The sequence below is a fragment of the Emys orbicularis genome, chromosome 2 (assembly GCF_028017835.1).
Source record: "Emys orbicularis isolate rEmyOrb1 chromosome 2, rEmyOrb1.hap1, whole genome shotgun sequence".
In the NCBI taxonomy this organism is placed as follows: Eukaryota; Metazoa; Chordata; order Testudines; family Emydidae; genus Emys; species Emys orbicularis.
The window spans coordinates 150,385,489-150,405,371 of record NC_088684.1 but is presented as its reverse complement, the minus strand read 5'-3'; positions in this window follow the sequence as shown (position 1 = coordinate 150,405,371).

Sequence of the window (19,883 nt, the reverse complement as noted above, 5' to 3'; positions counted from 1 at the left end):
GATGGTGACCATGTGTCACCTGAAGGAGTGACCCAGGATAAAAGTCAAACAAACAAAACAAAACAGTTTTAGTCAACATGATCTTTTCCTCAAGGGTTAGTGTTCATCAGAAAATAAAAAGAAAATATCCTCCGGCTTGTGCTTCAAGCCAGTCCTGTAACCCCTGGATGTGAAGCCCTCCCTTTTCAAGGGTATTCTTCTCATTTTATCTTCCAAGCAGCCATTCTTTTAGCCTTTCCCTGTGCAAGGACAGGGCAAAGGTCGGCTAGGATTAACATCTTGTTCACTTGGACCTGCAACCTGTAACACCATGCTAAAGTGAAGTAACCTCAGGGCTTAATAGGAGAAATGAGGGGGGGGGGGGGAACCGCCTTGTCTTTCACCTCCCCAGAGTAAAACATAACCATAACAAACCTATTAAATTTGTTGAAAATACTTCCCAATAAACTGCCCAAGCATTACTGAAGACAGACAATCTTCATATTCTTGGGAAATTCAGCACTCAAACTTTTCCATGAGAGTTGGGAGCAGCCAGGCTGGCTACCTATCAGCAACACCTGAAAACTCCTCTTGCTGGTACTTTTGACTCTGGGGGCTAAGTGCTTAATCCTATTCATATTAACATCAACACAAAGTTCCAATTGACTTCAATAGTACAGGATTAAACTCCACAATCTCAGCAAGCATAAAACAGCATAGCTGCATTGACATCAGTGGAGCTACACATTTTACTCTAGATGAGGATCTGACCCTAGGACTGCGGCAACTTCTTATGAGATAGTACCATATATTCTGCTGGACTCCATACATCAGCACCCCTTACATCCATGCAAATTTTTTTAGTTTTTGATGTAGCCCATTTTACAGCCTCCTTTTCAAACTGCCTGGACTTCATGATGTACAGCCACCATGGGAAGCTTCTTTTGTATCTAGCAGCACTGTCAGCATGAACATTCAGCACTTTAATTCATCTCCTTGTCCAACAAGCTGTTGAGGTTAAGTTAAAGATGTTACCTAGTTGGAAGGGAGCATCTGGCTTCTAGCCACACTCAGTTGAAACTGCTTGACTCATCCACTTTTCCCTGCTGGTAGCTATAGGAATCTTGTTAACTCCAAAACACACTTGTCCTTATCTGCCTACTGCTCCTGAACACAATCCAGGAACAATCCTCACTAACATCCTTCTTTACCTAGGCCAGGCTTCTAAAGATAAGGGTAGTTGTACAAACAATTGCTGCAAGACATATCAAATTATTTTATTTAATGAAATGCAGGACGTGAATTGAGCTGGCACACATTTGCTAAGCAGGGTCATATACTGAACCATACCAGTTCTGATACTTTAATTCCCTGGGGGCTGGCCCACAATGTTGGAGACGTCCAAAGGGAAGAGACAGGGCAGGGATTTAAGAAAAGTTCCATGAGGTGCATGGAGAGAACACTTTGCAAATGCTAAAGCACGAAACCTCAGGGTAGGACAGATTTTGAAGTGAAGCTGATGTCGGAAGGCAAATGGTGGCTGCAACACCGAGTGCTCCAGGTTGAGTCAGGTTTTGGAGCACAGTCAATGAGAGGAGACTCAAGAGAAACAGGGAAGAATGTAAGGAATAGGGAGAAAGGGGAAAAGAAGGATGGAGGGACTGGAGCAGGAGGGCTGGAACAATTTGTATAGTTTGGGTGCTGAGAGCCATTGAACCAACTTGTAAACCCTGTATATGATGGAAATCAGTTCAAAAAGTAGAAATGTGGAGAGGAGGACCCAATAAGAGAAAGAAAGGAGAGGGAGAGAAGCAGGCATCAGGAAAGGATGAAGAAAAAAAAAGTCTGAGTGGCAGAAGTATCAGGAGGCTGTAAAGAGGAAAAGACGGAAGGAGACGAGATAAGAATGGGACAGAAAAATATAATAAGAAGGAGATAGCCAAAAAAGTCATCCATGATGAAAGAGAAAATGATGAAGATGAAAGTGGGAAACAAAAATGGAAAAAGAAAACCACACGCTGTTAAGGGTAGCAAATATAGTGGGTGCGTGGGGAGGAGATTATTTAATTATTCACGTATTTACATTGCTTTTATTGTATTTCCTTGGCAGAAAATCAGGAGTAGAAAGGAGGAAAAATCTACTTTAATCCCAGGGTTGGCGGATGTAGGAAACCTTTTGGTCAACTGAAGCTGGTAAGGAGTGCTGAGAACCTAAAGGCAGCAAATATTTTGTGTATGGGATGGAGGAAGTGTATTACCAATGTTTCTAGTTCTCCAGATCAGACACAGAGGGATTGGACAATCAGCAATGGATACAATATAAACAAAAATAAAAATGAAGATCTCCCTATTGGGCTAGCGATAAAACCCTCCCCGGCTAATAGCACTTACTCATTTTCAGACTAAAGTGGGCTGCTATTGCCTTAGGTTCAATTTTATTTTTGTTATGGGAAACTCATCCACTGTGTATCATAAAAGATTTTTACAGTGCTGGTTCAAACCATCAATTAAATGCCAGATAGTGACAAAACCAATATGAACAATAGACAATTATTTGACTATGTTACATGCCTAGAGTACTATTTACAGCAGGATATTATAGAAGGCAGCTTTGGTGAAACATAGTATCCTCTCTTCTAGGGAGAGAAAGCCTTTTATTCAGGAACTCAGTGTTAGCCAGTGGAATGCACCCTCTGCAGGACAGGTGGAATTTTGTGTTTTATGAAGAGGGAGGAGAGGAGGGAAATTTCTGCCAGGTAACTCATGTAAAAGGGATTTCTTGCTCCCTTGCATGAGTGTGAAGTACAAGTTGCAATTTACTCCTAGGATTCTCCTAGGCATTTTTATAGCTAAAGCCAGCTCTGCTACTACCTGAGAATAATACATTAAATCAAACACATTTTAAGGGCCACATTTTCAGAGTCATAAACTATCATGCCAGTCCATTTTTTCAGAGGAAAATCTAGGATGTTCAGCATTCTATAGCATGCAAAGAGGGTCACGTCTTGGGACGGGAGAGCGCCTCTCCCTGACTTAAGGGCAAGAATATTTCAGGTATTGTTTGGTTTGTGTAAAGAGTCAAACCACTACTGGATAACAGATTCAAAACCTCAAGTACAGCAAACTTCCTAACAAATAAATATTGTACAATGGTGCTCTGTGTCAGTAGGTATTTTTCTTCCTACAACCTTTTCTCACTTCCAAGCCTCAACAATTTTCTTTTGTATCATAAGGTGTCTTTTCTTCCTTCAGACTCATTTTATATAATATCTCATCATTTATTTATTTTTTTCCTCTAAAACCCTCAGCTGTCTTTCTTCAAGACACGTTTTTTATCCTTCCGGTATTTTCTTTTTCCATCATGTTTACCTCTCTAATCTGCTTTCTGTCCGAATCTCTCCTCATCCCTTTTTTCTCCACCATTTTCCCTTCCTGCAATTTCCCCTGCCCCCGTAAACACCCCTTAGTCTTCTACTCGAAGGATTCTTTCCCCTGGTCTCTCTCTGTCTTGGGTGGAAGCTGTGTGGAGGAGAGGCAGGGGAGAGGAGATCTGTGCTGCACTCATTCCACGGGTATGCAGCACCCCTTTCCAAGGAAGAGGAGGAAGTTTGGCAAGATGCATTCTCACTCCCTTGGATCCTTTGCAGCACTCCCTCAGCTCATCTTCAGCAGGACCCAACCAACAGGAACTGGGACATTTGTCTGTTGCCGAAATGGGCTGGACTTTTCTCTGTTAGTCTGACTGTGAAGCTCTATGCATCTGTATCTCTGTCTCCCCATTCAACCCATTAAAATTGATTTCTCTCTGAGAGCGACAATAGCTCTCCAACTAGAAAGAGCAGCTTACTTCTGCATAACAAGTAAACAGAGGAGACAATATACCCTATTGTGTTATTTTGTTTTGAATTACAGGGGACAAGGCAGATGAACTGATGGGTCGATGGGAACATTGGCCACAAGCTGAGTTGTCCATTAGATTCTACACACCCTCTTAAAGCTTTGCAGTGGCTGGCCAGTATCTAGTTCACTTCCATCTGTCAGAATACTCACATTGTAACATTGGAGGGTGATGCTGGAAAAAGAGATAAGGCAGAGATCGCCTTCTAAGCGGTCTGAATAGTGCAGAATTTTCAGAGCCTTTAAGGAGACACAATCCAGATGATTACAATGTGATGGCCTCTGTGAGTCCCCATACAAGCTATTACTTCTACAATGGCTACACTCTCTCCAAGAATTTAATTGGCTGTGGGACTCTCATCTTGGATTTTATGGCCCCCTTATGGTATCCTCTGATGCCAAGGAACCATGAAGTTATCAATCTGGGTAACTAGAGACAGCAGCTGTTCAGTGATGCCTGAGTCTGTGTAGCTTTATTTTTGTTAATCTTGCTTATCTTCATCTCCCACATTAATCCCCTTAAATCTGTCCTGTTTCAAATAGTGTCATCTAGTAGCACCCTACTAGGTAGCTGTATATGCTGCTTTGATTAGGTTGTCTGTCCTCTCTCATCCTCCTGCACAAATCCCCAAACTGTTCCTGTAACTGATGCCTACCCTCATTATCCTACTGCTTCCCTGCACTGGAAGGAGGGTCTATACTGGAGGCACCAAGTGATCTTCAATAGAAGTAAATTCCAAACCAAACCCAGGTCGCCAAGCATTTGCAATCATCTGGTAATTAGACTAAGTGGTAAGAAGGTACCTATAGATGAAAAATGTTATTCCAATTTCTCCTCTCCGCAAACATGGTTTCCAAAGAGACCTATACATTTATGAATAGAAATGCTTAAAAGTTCAGAAAAAAACTAGGGCCACATTGTGACAGGCCATTGCGTGGGTGTGAGCTAAGGGAGGCAGGGAGTGGGCATGGAGCTTCCTTCATTTTTGCAGCCCATCCAAGGCCCTTAATTATAGGCAGCAGGTTTAAAAGAAACATGAGGAATTACTTCTTCACACAATGCACAGTTAACCTGTGGAACTCATTGCCATAGGACGTTGTGAAGACCAAAACAGTTAGGATAAGTTCATGGAGGATAGGTCCATCAATGGCTATTAGCCACAATGGTGAGGAATGCAACCCCTGTCTCTGGGTGTCCATAAACTTCTGACTGCCAGAAACTGAGACTAGAAGGGAGGCGGTGGATCACTTAATAATTGACCTGTTCTGTTCATTCTATTTGAAGCGCCTGGCCACTGTCAGCAGACAGGATACTGGCCTGGACAGACCATTGGTCTAACCCAGTATGGCTATTCTTATGTTCTGAAGGCCCTGTCACAGTTGCAGTCCCTTCACAGACTGCTTTCCCTCAGTGTGCCTTTAAGGAGTGTACACAGAGGAGGCTGGCAGGGTATGTAGGACTTCAATCTCCATCCACAACGGGCTGAGGAACAGTCTGCATCATCCTAAGGGATGGTACAAGGTGTACAGCCCCTCTTCATGTTGGAACTGCGCTTCCATGAGGCACAATCCCTCCCCAATCTCCCTACAGGGTGACATGGTTTCACCCCACCCAAGACCAGGGTGAGTACATAAATACCACAAATTGGTTGTGCCTTATGGAATGCTCCAGCTGCAGAAGACAAATGAATCATTTACAATATGTTTAAAATAATCTCCATGTTAATAATGATACCTTCCTCTGAACAGGCATTATCATTATGTGATGATATCCAAATTGGGCCATTAGCCTCTCTTTCCCCTTGTCCTGGCCACTGAAGAATGAAAGATACTTTAATTATAGCACTACGGAATTACCTCCAATTGGGGATGGCGGGGGGAGGGTAGAGCATAATCAGAATACAATGCACAGACTCTAGAATATTACTTTAAAATACTTATTCCCAATATCTCTCACAGTTCCACTTGCATTCGGAATGAAGCACTACATTTAAAATACATATATATGGGATCAGATTAAAAACAAAAGACTTACTCAAAGTCACATTTTAGGATTTATTGCCCTTGTTCCCCCCTTCACTGGGTCACAGTTTTTCTCTCTTTGCTTTATAGATACTGGGTGGTATGAAATGAAATCTTCTAAGGACAGGATATTCATATTATATTAAAAATTACACATAAGCTGTAATGTGTATATTAGCCTGAATAAAGAATGCCACCCATACCATATAAGTACTGGTAGTGATGCCTAGTGGCTGCACTGAGACTCAGAAGACCTGGGTTCTGTTCCCAGTTCAGCCACTGGCTACTGGATTGCCTGGGGCAAGTCACTTCCTGCTCTGTGTCTCAGTTTCTCCATCTGTAAAATGAGGATAATGAAACTGACCTCCTTTGTAACATGCTTTAATATTTACTGATAAGAGCACTATGTAAAAGCTAGGTATTATTATTACTCATATCTTCCTGTCTCCCAATGCAAGTATATTGTGCAGAGCTGCATTTAGCTAAAGTCCTGTGAAAATCACAGATTTTTTTTTGTTTTTTAAGAAAATTCATAGCAGTGTCATGGGTAAACTAGCAAATTTCACTGACTAGGCACAGAATGCAGTCAGTGAAAAGTCACAGCTGAATTTCTTTGTATAAAACTCACCTCCGAATCCCAACTGAACTGCTGAGATTTTTCAAACAGCAGGGAGGCTGAAGCAGGCTTCCCCACACCCTGGTCACATACTCAGTGTGGTTCGTAGTGCACAACAGCAACATATTGAAGGAGCAGTTTGGGGTTTCACATAAAACTGACAAGAAGCCCTCGTGAACTACTGTTGTGTGCTACAAGCCGCACGGGGCATGAGACCAGTCTGTGTGGATGCCCGCTTCTGCCACCCTGCTGTAGGAAAAATTGAAGTATTGAAGAATTTCACAACTTCCATGCAGTCTGCGAAATCGCAATTTTCACAGGGCCCTAATCAGTCTGAATCAGTAGAAACCCCAGTATCACTTATTTCCCCCTCCTATTTAAGAGAACACTTTTGAGAATAATAATGACACTACTTGGCCTTTATCTAATGCTTTTAATCTTTAAAGTGTTTTTCAAATACTAACTCACTAATTAATCTTCACAACCCCTCTTATTCCCATTATATAGATAGGAAAGCTTTAGCAGAGAGGTTAAGTGACTTGCCTGAGGCCACAAAGGGAATAGTGGAGGAAAGTAACAAAGGGAAATATGGATTAACTAGTAAGAAATGAAGGCGGATGGGACAATTATGGTGATGTTTCGGCAAATAGTACTGCATCTCCAGTGAGGAGTTTAATTTGTCACTGGAGGCCAGACAGTGCCAACTGTACTATGTATTATGCAGTTGCTCAGTATTCCAAAGCCTGAACAAATAATAAAAATGGAGATGACAAATTAAATGTATATTTTAAGAAAAGCACACTTCTGCAACATTTGTAAACAAAATGCTATCTGTTCTTAGGTACCAGCAGAATCTTAAAATACATCCTGAGCACAAAATGTAGGTCAGGAACTTGGGAAATTCCTTCTAATTTATTTGGCATTCCATTTGATGTTGGGCTTCATTTCCTATACACTGAATTAATTGAACACAAAAACTACTTAATATACTATGAAGACAACTTATGCTGCATGACTAGAACTTTTGTACCCAGATCCTGTTCCTCTTCAAGGGGTTCATCCAAAGTCACTGGGCTTTGGGTCAGATCTCAAGTCAGGTTGTGTGAAACCAAAGGCCTACAAAACAGTTTTCCAGAGGCAGAACCTCAAATAATAACCATTTAAATTTGCAGCTATTCCACTCAGATATTTTTTTCCACAATACACATTTCCCTTTAATTCAGACCACAGTGGGGTCTCCCTGCTTCCTAACTGATTGCCTCAAAAATCACTCGCTGCTCTACTAGACAAACCCCAATTTAATAAGATGATTTTGAACACCCCCCCAATACATGTTGGATAAATGGGGTTGTGTTATTGTATGGGAGAGTAAGTCGAGCCAGTCAGAACATTTGTGGTCATTAGGGCACTGGCCCCGGGGGGGTGTGAGACAGGTTCAAATCCCTGCTCTGCCTGGTTTGGTGTGATATGGGGTGAAAAACTCCATTTGTTGATTCAGGTGGAGGAGGCACTTGAACCTCTGTCTCTCCAGGGCCCTAAACACCAAGACACATGCATCTTCTTGAAAAGCTCGGGTTTCAAAGATTTTGTTTTCATTCCAATGCAGAATGATAATACATTTTGAAATCTCAACATTTGCCATGAAATTCAATTGTTGTCCTCTAGACAGCTCTAAGAGCAGGTAGCCATACCATGTTTATATGATCTATTCATGTAGGGACCAATTCTGCCACTCTTACTCGTGTGATTTAGTACCTTGCTCCACAAGTAGCCATATTAAAAAGAATTCATTGTGCAACTATTCTGTGGACCACTTACACTGATTTCAATGGGACTAGCTGCAGACCAAAGTACATCTCAAAATAAAGGGGGCACAATTATTCCCTTAGCCAATACTGATGTCCTCAAAATTTCACCCAAAGTGTGTAACACTGCCTGTGTTATGGATAATAATACAATAAATAAAATAATAATAATAATAATATCACAAATCTTAGAAAGTTTTAACCTCAGTATCACTCTTCTCTACTTCTTCATCATTTATCTTCTCTTCTTCTTTAATCTTTGTCTCTTCTATTTCTTGTCCCTTTTCTTTCTGAATTTACTTTTCCCCCCACTTCATTTTACTTTAATATTAACACATGGGCAGAGGGCCAAACACAGAGAGGACTTGAGTGGGCAGAAGTCCACAGACATGTGGAGCTGCACCACTTAGAATAAATGATAGACAATTTTAGGGCCAAATTAATCATTGATGTATCCTATGGGCTTCTTTGACAGTCAATTTTGGAATTTATCTTATATTTTTCATTGTTAAAAGGGCCAAATAAGTCTGCTCTTGCACATCTTTGGGAGGGAGAGACCAGGATCCAAATCTGCATTGTTCTGATTCAACACATTCACAGAATGACTGCACTATTTAACCCTGAGCACCATTCAAGACTTTTAGCAAATAATTATGTCATTGAAAATGCAAATATGTCAGAACAACAAGAGAAAAATATAAAATATCTGCCAGCAAACTGGAATATACAATGTAATATTCATTATGGCCAAATCCAGCAAAGCCAAAGCATGCGTTTAACTTTAATCACATCAGTAATCCCTTTGGTTTAGTTGGTACTATTCACACACTTTTTTCTTTGCTGGACCAGGAGTTATATGAAAAGAAGACCTTGTTTTGTTTTTTCTTCTTTTTAAATTACTCCATAGCTTCTAATAAAATTGTGCCCAACCCTGCAAACACTTACTACTCTGTATAGCACAATGCCTTGTGAAAAATTTGGTTACAGAATATGGCCTCAAGCTAGAAACCAAGTGATAACATTTCAGAAACCAAGGAGTAAAATTTTGGTGGGTATATATAGAAGAGACACACATCTTTTGTTATTGTTAGAGATTCTGGTTTGATTATATTTATTGAATCGAAACAGAGACAAATTTGGGGCTCCTTTGGTTTGTAAATCGTTCTGTTCCTAATTTCTTTGAATGTATTTGTTAGCCATAAATATTTGTCACTTAGTTCAGATGACTGCTTTTCAGAGTATGGGATTTTCATAAGGTGTTCATTTTGACTATTCATGATGTGTGATTGAGTGAATGATCTATTTTTTCCCCTGATTAGATAGCTAACTTATCATCAGGAGAATGCCAAATAACACTTCCAATACAAATACATGAAACTTATGGGTTTCACAAACATTGAACTCCGGTGGTCAAATGAAGATTTGCAAATAAAGAATAGTATGACCTTACAAGTAACAGTGAACTGAATTTGAGTACTTTATCCATGAAAACACTTGCAAATTAGATTTTCATTATTTGACCAGCCCAAATTTATAAAGTAGGGTGACCATATTTCCCTATGCTGAATACGGGACACCTGGTAAAATTACTCGCATTCCAGCAAGTTCAACGGCAATCAATCAGAACTATGCAGTACAAATTAACCCCAAGTTGACTGAGCCCCTGTTAAAAAGAAATACTGCATAGTTGGATTCCTTTTATATACCTTCTTATCTTTAAGGCTTTAGGGATCACACCGGAAGGGGTGACACAGACACACTCCTGTACACTTCTCTCACATAGGTGACCGACCGACCCAACCCGACCCTCCCTGCCCAGCACTCTCCGCCCTCCATGCCTGGCTGGGCCCCTGGGATGGACCCTTCTCTCCTGATACATGGTGCCACATCTTCCTGAGGCAACACATGGGGGAGGGGCATGCAGGGTCACATGCCTCCCCTTCACAGATTTCTTCCAGGGTTCACACCAGAATGTGGTCAGCTTCAGCCTTTAGGCACTGTGTGGGAAGGAAGGGATGAGAGCTACTTCCAGCCACATGGCAGGAGGAGGTGGGGACAGGAAGACCTGGCCCATGTCTTTGCAGAGCTCATCTCTCCCCTCTCCCCCCCACCCCACCATGGCTGGAAGCAGCTCTCGACCCTTCCTGCTCACACAGTGTTGAAAGGCAGCTAACACCTCCAGGCTGCTGCTGGTCACCTACATAACCCAGCCGCCTCCTGTCACATGGTTACAGCACAGGCAGGAAGGGGTTAAGCCCTAAGAATTCATTGTGCACCAGGGCCCAGGGAACCTGACTGCAGGGGCTTCAGAGAACCCGACCAGAGAGGTGACTCAGCAGGGGAGGATGCCTACGGGATAGAGCAGCCTCACAGTCCCTGGGGGCAGGACCCAGGGCGGGGTCAGGTTGTGGGTGAAGAGGGTGCTGTGGATCCTGCAGGGTCCGGGCAAGAAAAGGCTGGAAATCGCTTCCACCCTGCCACTCCAGAGCTTAACAGAGGGGTGAAGAGGCCAGCCCTTGCCAGTGCTGTGCAGGGCTTTGGCACACGCAGGGCTCAGCCTCTCCTGGCCAGTGCCCCAGTTTGGAGGGTTTGGGGCTTTCCCAAGGCACTGGCCCAGCCAGACGCAGTGGGTGAAGGAAGGAGCCTGCTAGCCAGGCTATTGGAGAGCTGAGCACTCTGCCCAGCACTGGGAGTAAGACACGTCCCACCAGGGGGGATATGGAGGAGCAGCGGGGCTGGGAGGTGAAGGGGCAGAGCAGGGAGAGGACAGCGAGAGGGGAAGCATGTAAAGGATGATGGGTGGGCAGCAGAGGCAACACGTAACCAGCCACCGCCTGGCACCTGCCCACACTCAACAGCCACTGCAGCTCACAGAGCTCAGCCAGTGCTGGTCAGAAATGGGACAGGGAGCAAGGCCCTGCTGGCCGAGAGCCGGCACGCAGCGAGGGCTGCATGGATGGACCAGCAGGGGGAGCAGCCACTAACCTTGCACACCCACCCCCCTCGTCGGCCACTGGACCCCCCACACATGCTCACCACTGGTGGGTGGCAAGCAGGGATCCGGCCAGAAGCAGGAATGCCAGTACTGATGGGGCAGGGAGCAGAAAATAGGGGACAATTTGCCAGTTTTTAAGAAAAAGTCGGGACACCTGCAGGAGGGATTAAATACAGGACTGTCCCTTTAATATGGGACGTCAGGTCACCCTAGTAATGGCTATATTAATGGAACTCACAGAGTAGGAAGGTTAGCAGCACAAGTTTCCAATAAAAAGACGCTGATTTTCAAAGGCTTCCATCTCAATATGAATGTCTGCATTCTGGGTAACTTTACATGTTGGTTGTTACTGAATGGAGATAAGGCCTATAAAAATGTAATCCGGAGTGTGATTGAGGGGAGACGGGGCAGAGACAGGGGCCTGGGGAACATTCTGCAGCTGTTTTGTATCTTGTATGGAGAGAGGGTGGAGGAGTTGATGACTGTAATGCTTTGCCTTGACTATTCCATTATTAGGAAAAGCAATTGAGTTTTTCTTTGTTTTTTGGGGGTGGGGGTTGGTTGTTTTTTTAAGTAAGACACTCAAATAGAATAAAAACAACAATTCTGAAAATACTTTAATAGTTTTAATATAGTTGTTTTCCTTACTATTTTTAAGCAGATGACCTGTAGGAAGGTGAAAGTCAAACAGACGGGGAGTAAGTGAAAGAACACTTGATGGTGTGCAATAAAGTTTGCATTGTCTTGAGTTTGACATTACCACATTACTCAGTGTGAGTTACAGCAGTCATTACAAACAAGTGTCAATACAATCTTTATACTGCATCACATCATCCTGGATTTTTAGTTATGCCACATTTAACTGAAAAGATACTTCCGATTTTTCTTAAAATTGTAATATTGTGTTAATTTCCATATCCCACTGCCTGGAACATTGGGTTGCCATAAGCACAGTACCTGACATGTTAGGTAGATGGAAATAAAAACAGCAATACTGTATTAGAAAAGAGTCTGAACATTTTATAGAATATTTTCCACCCATAAAAAATAAAGTGGCGATCCCTCAAAATGATGCTCCTTTCCCGTCAAATTCTCCTTCCCGGGTCACTACAAAGTTAAAACCTCTTGATTCCCATTTTTTCACTAACTCTACTTGTCAGCGTTTGGGCTTTGTTTTCCATTAAGTTTCATACAGTCATTGCCGCGTTATGTGTGTCGGTGTATTATGTAGATAGCTGCAGTTAAGGCTGTAAATTGACTGCAAAGGATAAGGGTGGAAATATTCGGACTGTGGATGCTGGAAAGGAGATATGAAAAAGGACTGGTGAGAGAACATATGGATGAGCTATTGAATAGAGCTGGTCAAAAGTCAGAATTTCCCTTCTGTGGAAAATTCCAATAAAAATAATAATTCTGTTTCAGAATGAAAAGTAGAAATTTCAATTTTTCCTGTGGATGGGAAACATCAAAAAACCCTAACCCTGTAGGCACCTTAACTTAGTGATTAAATTTTCACTGTAAAAGCCTAGTAGACACCTAAATTTCTGCCTCTGGGCATATGCACTGATGCCTCAGGCAGGTGTCTGGATATCTATAATCATACCTTAACCCCATGTAATCCTCAAACAAGGGGAAAATAGATGGGTGAACACCTATTCTGCCTGAGGGGCCTAATCCAGTAGGTGTGTTCAAACCAAGCCTAACTCCACGTAGAATAGGGGTGGGGGGGGGGGGTTGCGGGAGAAGGAGGTAAAGGCCTCCTATGTTATAATTAGGGGTGTCAAGCGATTAAAAAAACTAATCACGATTAATCGCACTGTTAATAAGAGAATACCATTTATTTAAATATTTTTGGATTTTTTCTACATTTTCAAATATATTGATTTCAATTACAACACAGAATACAAAGTGTACAGTGCTCACTTGATATTTATTTTTGATTACAAGTATTTGCACTGTAAAAAAACAAAAGAAATAGTATTTTTCAATTCACCTAATACAAGTACTGTAGTGCAATCTCTTTATCATGAAAGTTGAACTTACAAATGTAGAATTATGTTAAAAAAAACTGCATTAAAAAACAAAACAATGTAAAATTTTAGAGCCGGCAAGTCCACTTAGTCCTACTTCTTATTCAGCCAATTGCTCAGACAAACAAGTTTGTTTCCATTTGCAGGAGATAATGCTGCCCGCTTCTTGTTTATAATGTCACCTGAAAGTGAGAACAGGCGTTCTCGTGGCACTGTTGTAGCTGGCAACACAAGATATTTATATACCAGATTTTGGAAGACACTTCAGATTCTTAAATCTTGGGTCGAGTGCTGTAACTATCTTTAGAAATCTCACATTGGTACCTTCTTTGCATTTTGTGAAATCTGCAGTGAAAGTGTTCTTAAAATGAACAACATGTGCTGGATCATCATCCGAGACTACTGTCACATGAAATATATGGCAGAATGCAGATAAAATAGAGCAGGGGTGTAGCGAAGCGGTGGGATACCCTACAGCCCCGCGGAGGGACGAGCCTCCCCTAGCACCAACATGGGCGGAGCCAGTGGGTCCTGTGCCCGCCCCCCAGAGGTCACGGCGCAGGACAGGAAGTAGAAAAGCCCCGCTGCAAAGCTCACTTGAAAGCCAGCCGCTGGAGAGGCCAGATGCCTGTGGCCTAGCTCCGGGTTGGGGAACGCCGGCAGGCTGCGGCCGACCCGAGGACTGGCCGGGCCAGCCGAGCCTACCCCTTGCCAGCTACCCCGAGGAGCAGCCGAGCCTACCCCGAGGAGCAGCCGAGCCTACCCCGAGGAGCAGCTGAGCCTACCCCTCGCCAGCTACCCTGAGGAGCAGCCGAGCCTACCCCTCGCCAGGTACCCTGTGGAGCAGCCGAGCCTACCCTTCATTGGTTACCCAGAAGAACCGATGGTGCTGGAAACCGCCGAGGACACCGGCCAAACCCAGGTACCTTACGAGGGGGAGTCCGGAAGTAGCCCGGGGGTAGCTGACCCTGGCCTGGCCGCAGCAGGGCCAGAACCAATGTCAGTGTGTTGCGGTCAGGATCCCCACTGACACAGGATCCCCACTGACACATCCCCACTTCTGCCACTGCTAGGGCTCAGGGTTAATCCCCCCTGCCACCCCACTCACGGGTGGCAGTCTCCCCCTCACACCAGATGCTCAGAAGCCTGTGCTCTAGACTGTTTGTTGCTGCCCCACCCTGACCTAGGGCCAGGGCTCATATTGAACTATTGGCTCAGCCCCTGCTTAAGGGCCCGAGCTCCTGACTGTTTGTTTACTGGCCAGTCCTGACCCAGGGCTTGGGCCCATAGCAAACTATTGCGAGGCGGTGGGATACCCCACAGCCCCGCGGAGGGACGAGCCTCGGCCGAGCCCTTCTACAAGGGGACATACAATTCTCCCCCAAGGAGTTCGGTCACAAATTTAATTAACACATTATTTTTTTAACGAGCGTCATCAGCATGGAAGCATGTCCTCTAGAATGGTGGCCAAAGCATGAAGGGGCATACAAACGTAAATACCTTGCAATGCCGGCTACAAAAGTGCCATGCAAATGCCTGTTCTCACTTTCTGTTGACATTGTAAATAAGAAGAGGGCAGCATTATCTCTTGTAAATGTAAACAAACTTGTTTGTCTTAGTGATTAGCTGAACAAGAAATAGGACTGAGTGGACTTGTAGGCAGTTATGTAAAAAAAAATCTACATTTGTAAGTTGCACTTTCATGACAAAGAGATTGCTCTACAGTACTTGTATGAGGTGAATTAAAAAATACAATTTCTTTTGTTTATCATTTTTAGTGCAAATATTTGTAATCAAATAATATACACTTTGATTTAAATTACAACACAGAATACAATATATATGAAAATGTAGAAAAACCATACAAACCTTTTAATAAATTTCAATTGGCATTCTATTGTTTAACTGTACAATTAAAACTGTGATTAATCACGATTAATTTTTTTTAGTTAATCGCATGAGTTAACTGCAATTAATTGACAGCTCTAGTTATAATCTTTAGTCCAGTGGTTAAGGCACTGGAGAAATAAGGTCTGTCTCAGCTGCTATGCCTTTAATATAATAAAAACTACTTATACGATAAGGTATTTTATAGTGTCATTTAGCAGTATTTGCATTAGCAAAACAATATTAGCACAAAAAGCCATTTTAAAATATGAACTATCAGTATGAAGTAACTGGAAAGAGTTTTGTACTTTTTGTGAAATTAGCTTTATGTTTTATTCATAAATTTATGAAATTTTGGAATGATGTCTCTCACAAGGTTGTTACTGACAACTTAATTGAGCTTCAAATCTACACCCAAAAAATCAGTGTCATGCAGCACAATGCTATGTATCTAGAGCTCAGTGGATAGCCTTTCATACAGGTGTTTGCTGGTTCTCAGACTTTGGTACCTGCAATTAAACCACCGTTATCAGCACATATTTAATTAACATTTGTTAATATGATCTGAATGTTGCTGATGCCAACATTTTCAAGTATTGGAGGTTATTATGAGCTAGGCATGAAACTGTCACTATTATTTTTAGCATTCTTTATGTTTCCATATGGTTTGGCTTTCTACTCTTCTTCCAGAATACAGTACATAATTATTTTTGATGCCTTTTTTTATTACGTAATTAAAACTACACAAATGGAATAAAGTAAACTAGTTCTATCACAACTGGCATTTGCACAGCGGCACATTTGCAATCAGCTGAAAGTATGTTTGTCCAATGTCATTAATGATATAAAAGATACAAATTACTTATTTATGATGAATATTAATAATAAAATATTAATTTCTCCAAGAAAATACAGTATAAATAATAAATAATCCTGATCTATTCGTGACCAGGACAGCAGGATTAGATTTCTCTAAAATAATTTAGAAAATAATTCTACATATAACCACATATGTGAAAAAGGATTCTCTGTCCTTGTAAGCATTGGTAAAATACAAATTTCAGAACAATGCTTTCAGAACAACCTCTGTGTAAATATCTGCATGGGAACTGTATTGTAATTTTGAATTAACATACTGTACTGTACCTTAAAACTGAGTTGTACCTTCAAAATGAAAGTGTCATAATTTTTCACAGAGAAAATTCTTAATTGACAAAAGAACCTCAAAGTCTAAAATCATCAATAAAAGACAGGAAAGAGAACCTGGAGGAAGTCAGTCCAACAATACAAACACACATTAATCCTTATATTATTACAGGCTCCAATTCAGGAAAACATTCCTTGACAGGAAAGCATTTAAGCATGCGCTTATCATTAAGCCTTTGCTTGAGCCCAATTGAAGTCAATACTTTCTTTAATCAGAGTCATTATTAGCAAAAGTATTGTTAGGGAAATTAACTAGAGATGGATCAGAACAAAACCCTGGATCTGAATATAGTTACGGATCCAGAGCCAGAGTTTTCAAGTTGAACCCAACTCTAACAACTTAAATTTGCATAGCATCTGTCATTCCAGAGAATCCCAAAGAGCTGTACAAACAGGCCCTGCTTCAGTTACTTGTGCATGTGGCCTTTAACTGATCTACTTACTTTGTATTCTCCTGCTTGCTTCCTTTCTTTCCCCTATGTCTTCATCCAACCCATACCCTTTACAACCTTCTTCCACTCTTGGATTAGTAACTTCGCCTAGGCTTCCCCAAAAGATAAACCACTTTCCCCCTCTCATATCCCCCAAAATACCTTTCTCCTCCTTCAAATACCTTTTGTTCAAAATACATTTCTTCCATATAGCTTTCCAATTATGACACCTGCACCCTTCAAACTCATAATGTCATTTGCTTTATTACGTGCCTGAACCGTTTTGCCTGGTTCTTATTAGAGGCTGATCCTCCATACACTTAATACTAGGCATAGTTGCAATGACTTCAGTGGAACTATAACTGGTAGTAAGCTCTACACCTGACAGTAAGGGTATGTCTACACTACGAGAGTAGTTCGATTTTACTTAAATCGAATATGTGGAATCGATATTACAAAGTCGAACGTGTGTATCCACACTAAGGACAGTAATTCGACTTTGTGAGTCCACACTAACGGGGCAAGCGTCGACATTGGAAGCAGTGCACCGTGGGCAGCTATCCCACAGTTCCCGCAGTCCCCGCTGCCCACTGGAATTCTGGATCGAGCCCACAATGCCTTCTGGGGAAAAAAATGTGTCGAGGGTGGTTTTGGGTAACTGTCGTTATCCAACCGTCACTCCCGCCATCCCTCCCTGAAAGCGCCGGCGGGCAATCAGTTCGCGCACTTTTCTGGTCAGTGACAGCACGGACGCCACAGCACTGCGAGCATGGAGCCCGCTGCGACCATCGCTGCAGTTATGGCCGTTGTCAACACCTCGCACCTTATCATCCACCTTTTCCAGAGGCAGATGCTGAGAAATCGGGCGAGGAGGCTACGGCAGCGCGGTGAGGACATGAAGTCTGAGAGTGGCACAGACCTGTCACAAAGCACGGGACCCCGCGCCGTGGACATCATGGTGGCAATGGGTCATGTTGATGCTGTGGAATGGCGATTCTGGGCCCAGGAAACAAGCACGGACTGGTGGGACCGCATAGTGCTGCAGGTCTGGGATGAATCACAGTGGCTGCGAAACTTTCGGATGCGGAAGGGAACTTTCCTGGAACTTTGTGAGTTGCTGTCCCCTGCCCTGAAGCACAAGGACACCCGGATGCGAGCAGCCCTGAGTGTCCAGAAGCGAGTGGCCATAGCCCTCTGGAAGCTTGCAACGCCAGACAGCTACCGGTCAGTCGCGAACCACTTTGGCGTGGGCAAATCTACCGTGGGGGTTGTTGTGATGCAAGTAGCCAACGCAATCATTGAGGTACTGCTGTCAAAGGTAGTGACCCGGGGAAACGTGCAGGTCGTCATAGATGGCTTCGCCACGATGGGATTCCCAAATTGCGGTGGGGCTACAGATGGAACTCACATCCCTATCCTGGGACCGGACCACCAGGCCAGCCAGTACATTAACCGAAAGGGCTACTTTTCAATGGTGCTGCAAGCACTGGTGGACCATAGGGGACGTTTTACAAACATCGTCGGATGGCCGGGCAAGGTTCATGACGCTCCTGTTTTCAGGAACTCTGGTCTGTTTAGACGGCTGCAGGAAGGTATTTACTTCCCGGACCACAAAATAACTCTTGGGGATGTGGAGATGCCTATAGTCATCCTCGGGGACCCAGCCTACCCGCTAATGCCCTGGCTCATGAAACCCTATACAGGCGCCCTGGACAGTGAAAAAGAACTCTTCAACTACCGTCTGAGCAAGTGCAGAATGGTGGTGGAGTGAGCTTTTGGACGACTCAAGGGGAGATGGAGAAGCTTACTGACTCGCTCTGATCTCAGCGAAACCAATATCCCCATTGTTATTGCAGCTTGCTGTGTGCTCCACAATCTCTGTGAGAGCAAGGGGGAGACCTTTATGGCGGGGTGGGAGGTTGAGGCAAATAGCCTGGCTGCTGATTAGGCCCAGCTAGACAGCCGTGCGATTAGAAGAGCCCAGGGGGACGCGCTGTGCATCCGGGAGGCTTTGAAAGCTAGGTTCCACAGTGAGCAGGGTAACCTGTGACTATTAAGTTTGTTTACAGAGAAGCTGAACTTGCCCCCGTTTCTTTACCCAGTGAATGTTCACTATCCTCTCCAGTTACATACCCCGTTCACCCCATTCCCCCCCTTCCAACACACATTTAAAAATAAAATCACTGGAAATTTGTTAATGAACACAGTTGTCTTTATTACTGTTTTCGCGGTAAAGTGTTGAAACTGGGACGCAGACTGTGGTGGGGAGCGGGTGTAGTGTAGTGATGCAAAGGACTCTTCTAAACTCCAGGAATGACAGGCTCCGCACTGGTGGACTGGTTGTTTCAACGGAGCCTGCCACCCCTCCTGTTCGGGACTCTGTGTGTGGGGGCTATGTGACTTTGTGGCAGGGGGAGGACGGTTACAGATCACCTGCTGCGTGGCTCTGTGATCCAGGATAAGGACCGCTGCATAAGATCTCTAACCGCCCTCCCCCGCCACAAAGTCACATAGCCCCCCCACAAACAGAACATGAAAACCACCTCCCAGACTGACCAGGGTGCCTAGTGACTGCAATGTGTGTGTGACCTGCTGCTGAACCTGCCCCCGCCTCTGTACCCTGGTAAAGGTGACTGTCCTGTCCAATTACCACCCCCCTTCCCCCCCTTCAAACAGACTCTCCTCAAAAAGAACATGATGGAAACAGTAATTAACAGGAACGTATATTTTATTAGCAACTACACAGTTAGGGGATGAAACTGGGATGGGGGCTTGGGTGAGGCGGGAAGGAAAGGACTTATCAAATTTTGGGGAATGACAGCCTTCTGCTCCTTGAGCAGTCTGCAGGGGTGGAGTGAGAGTTTTCTCAGACTCTGCCGCCCCTCCTTCTTGGTACTTTTGGTGAGGGGGGTATGGGACTTTGTGGCGGGGGAGGGCGGTTACAGATAGACTGCAGCGGGGCTCTGTCCTCCTGCCTCCGGTCCTGCAGAACATCCACAAGGCGCCGGAGCGTGT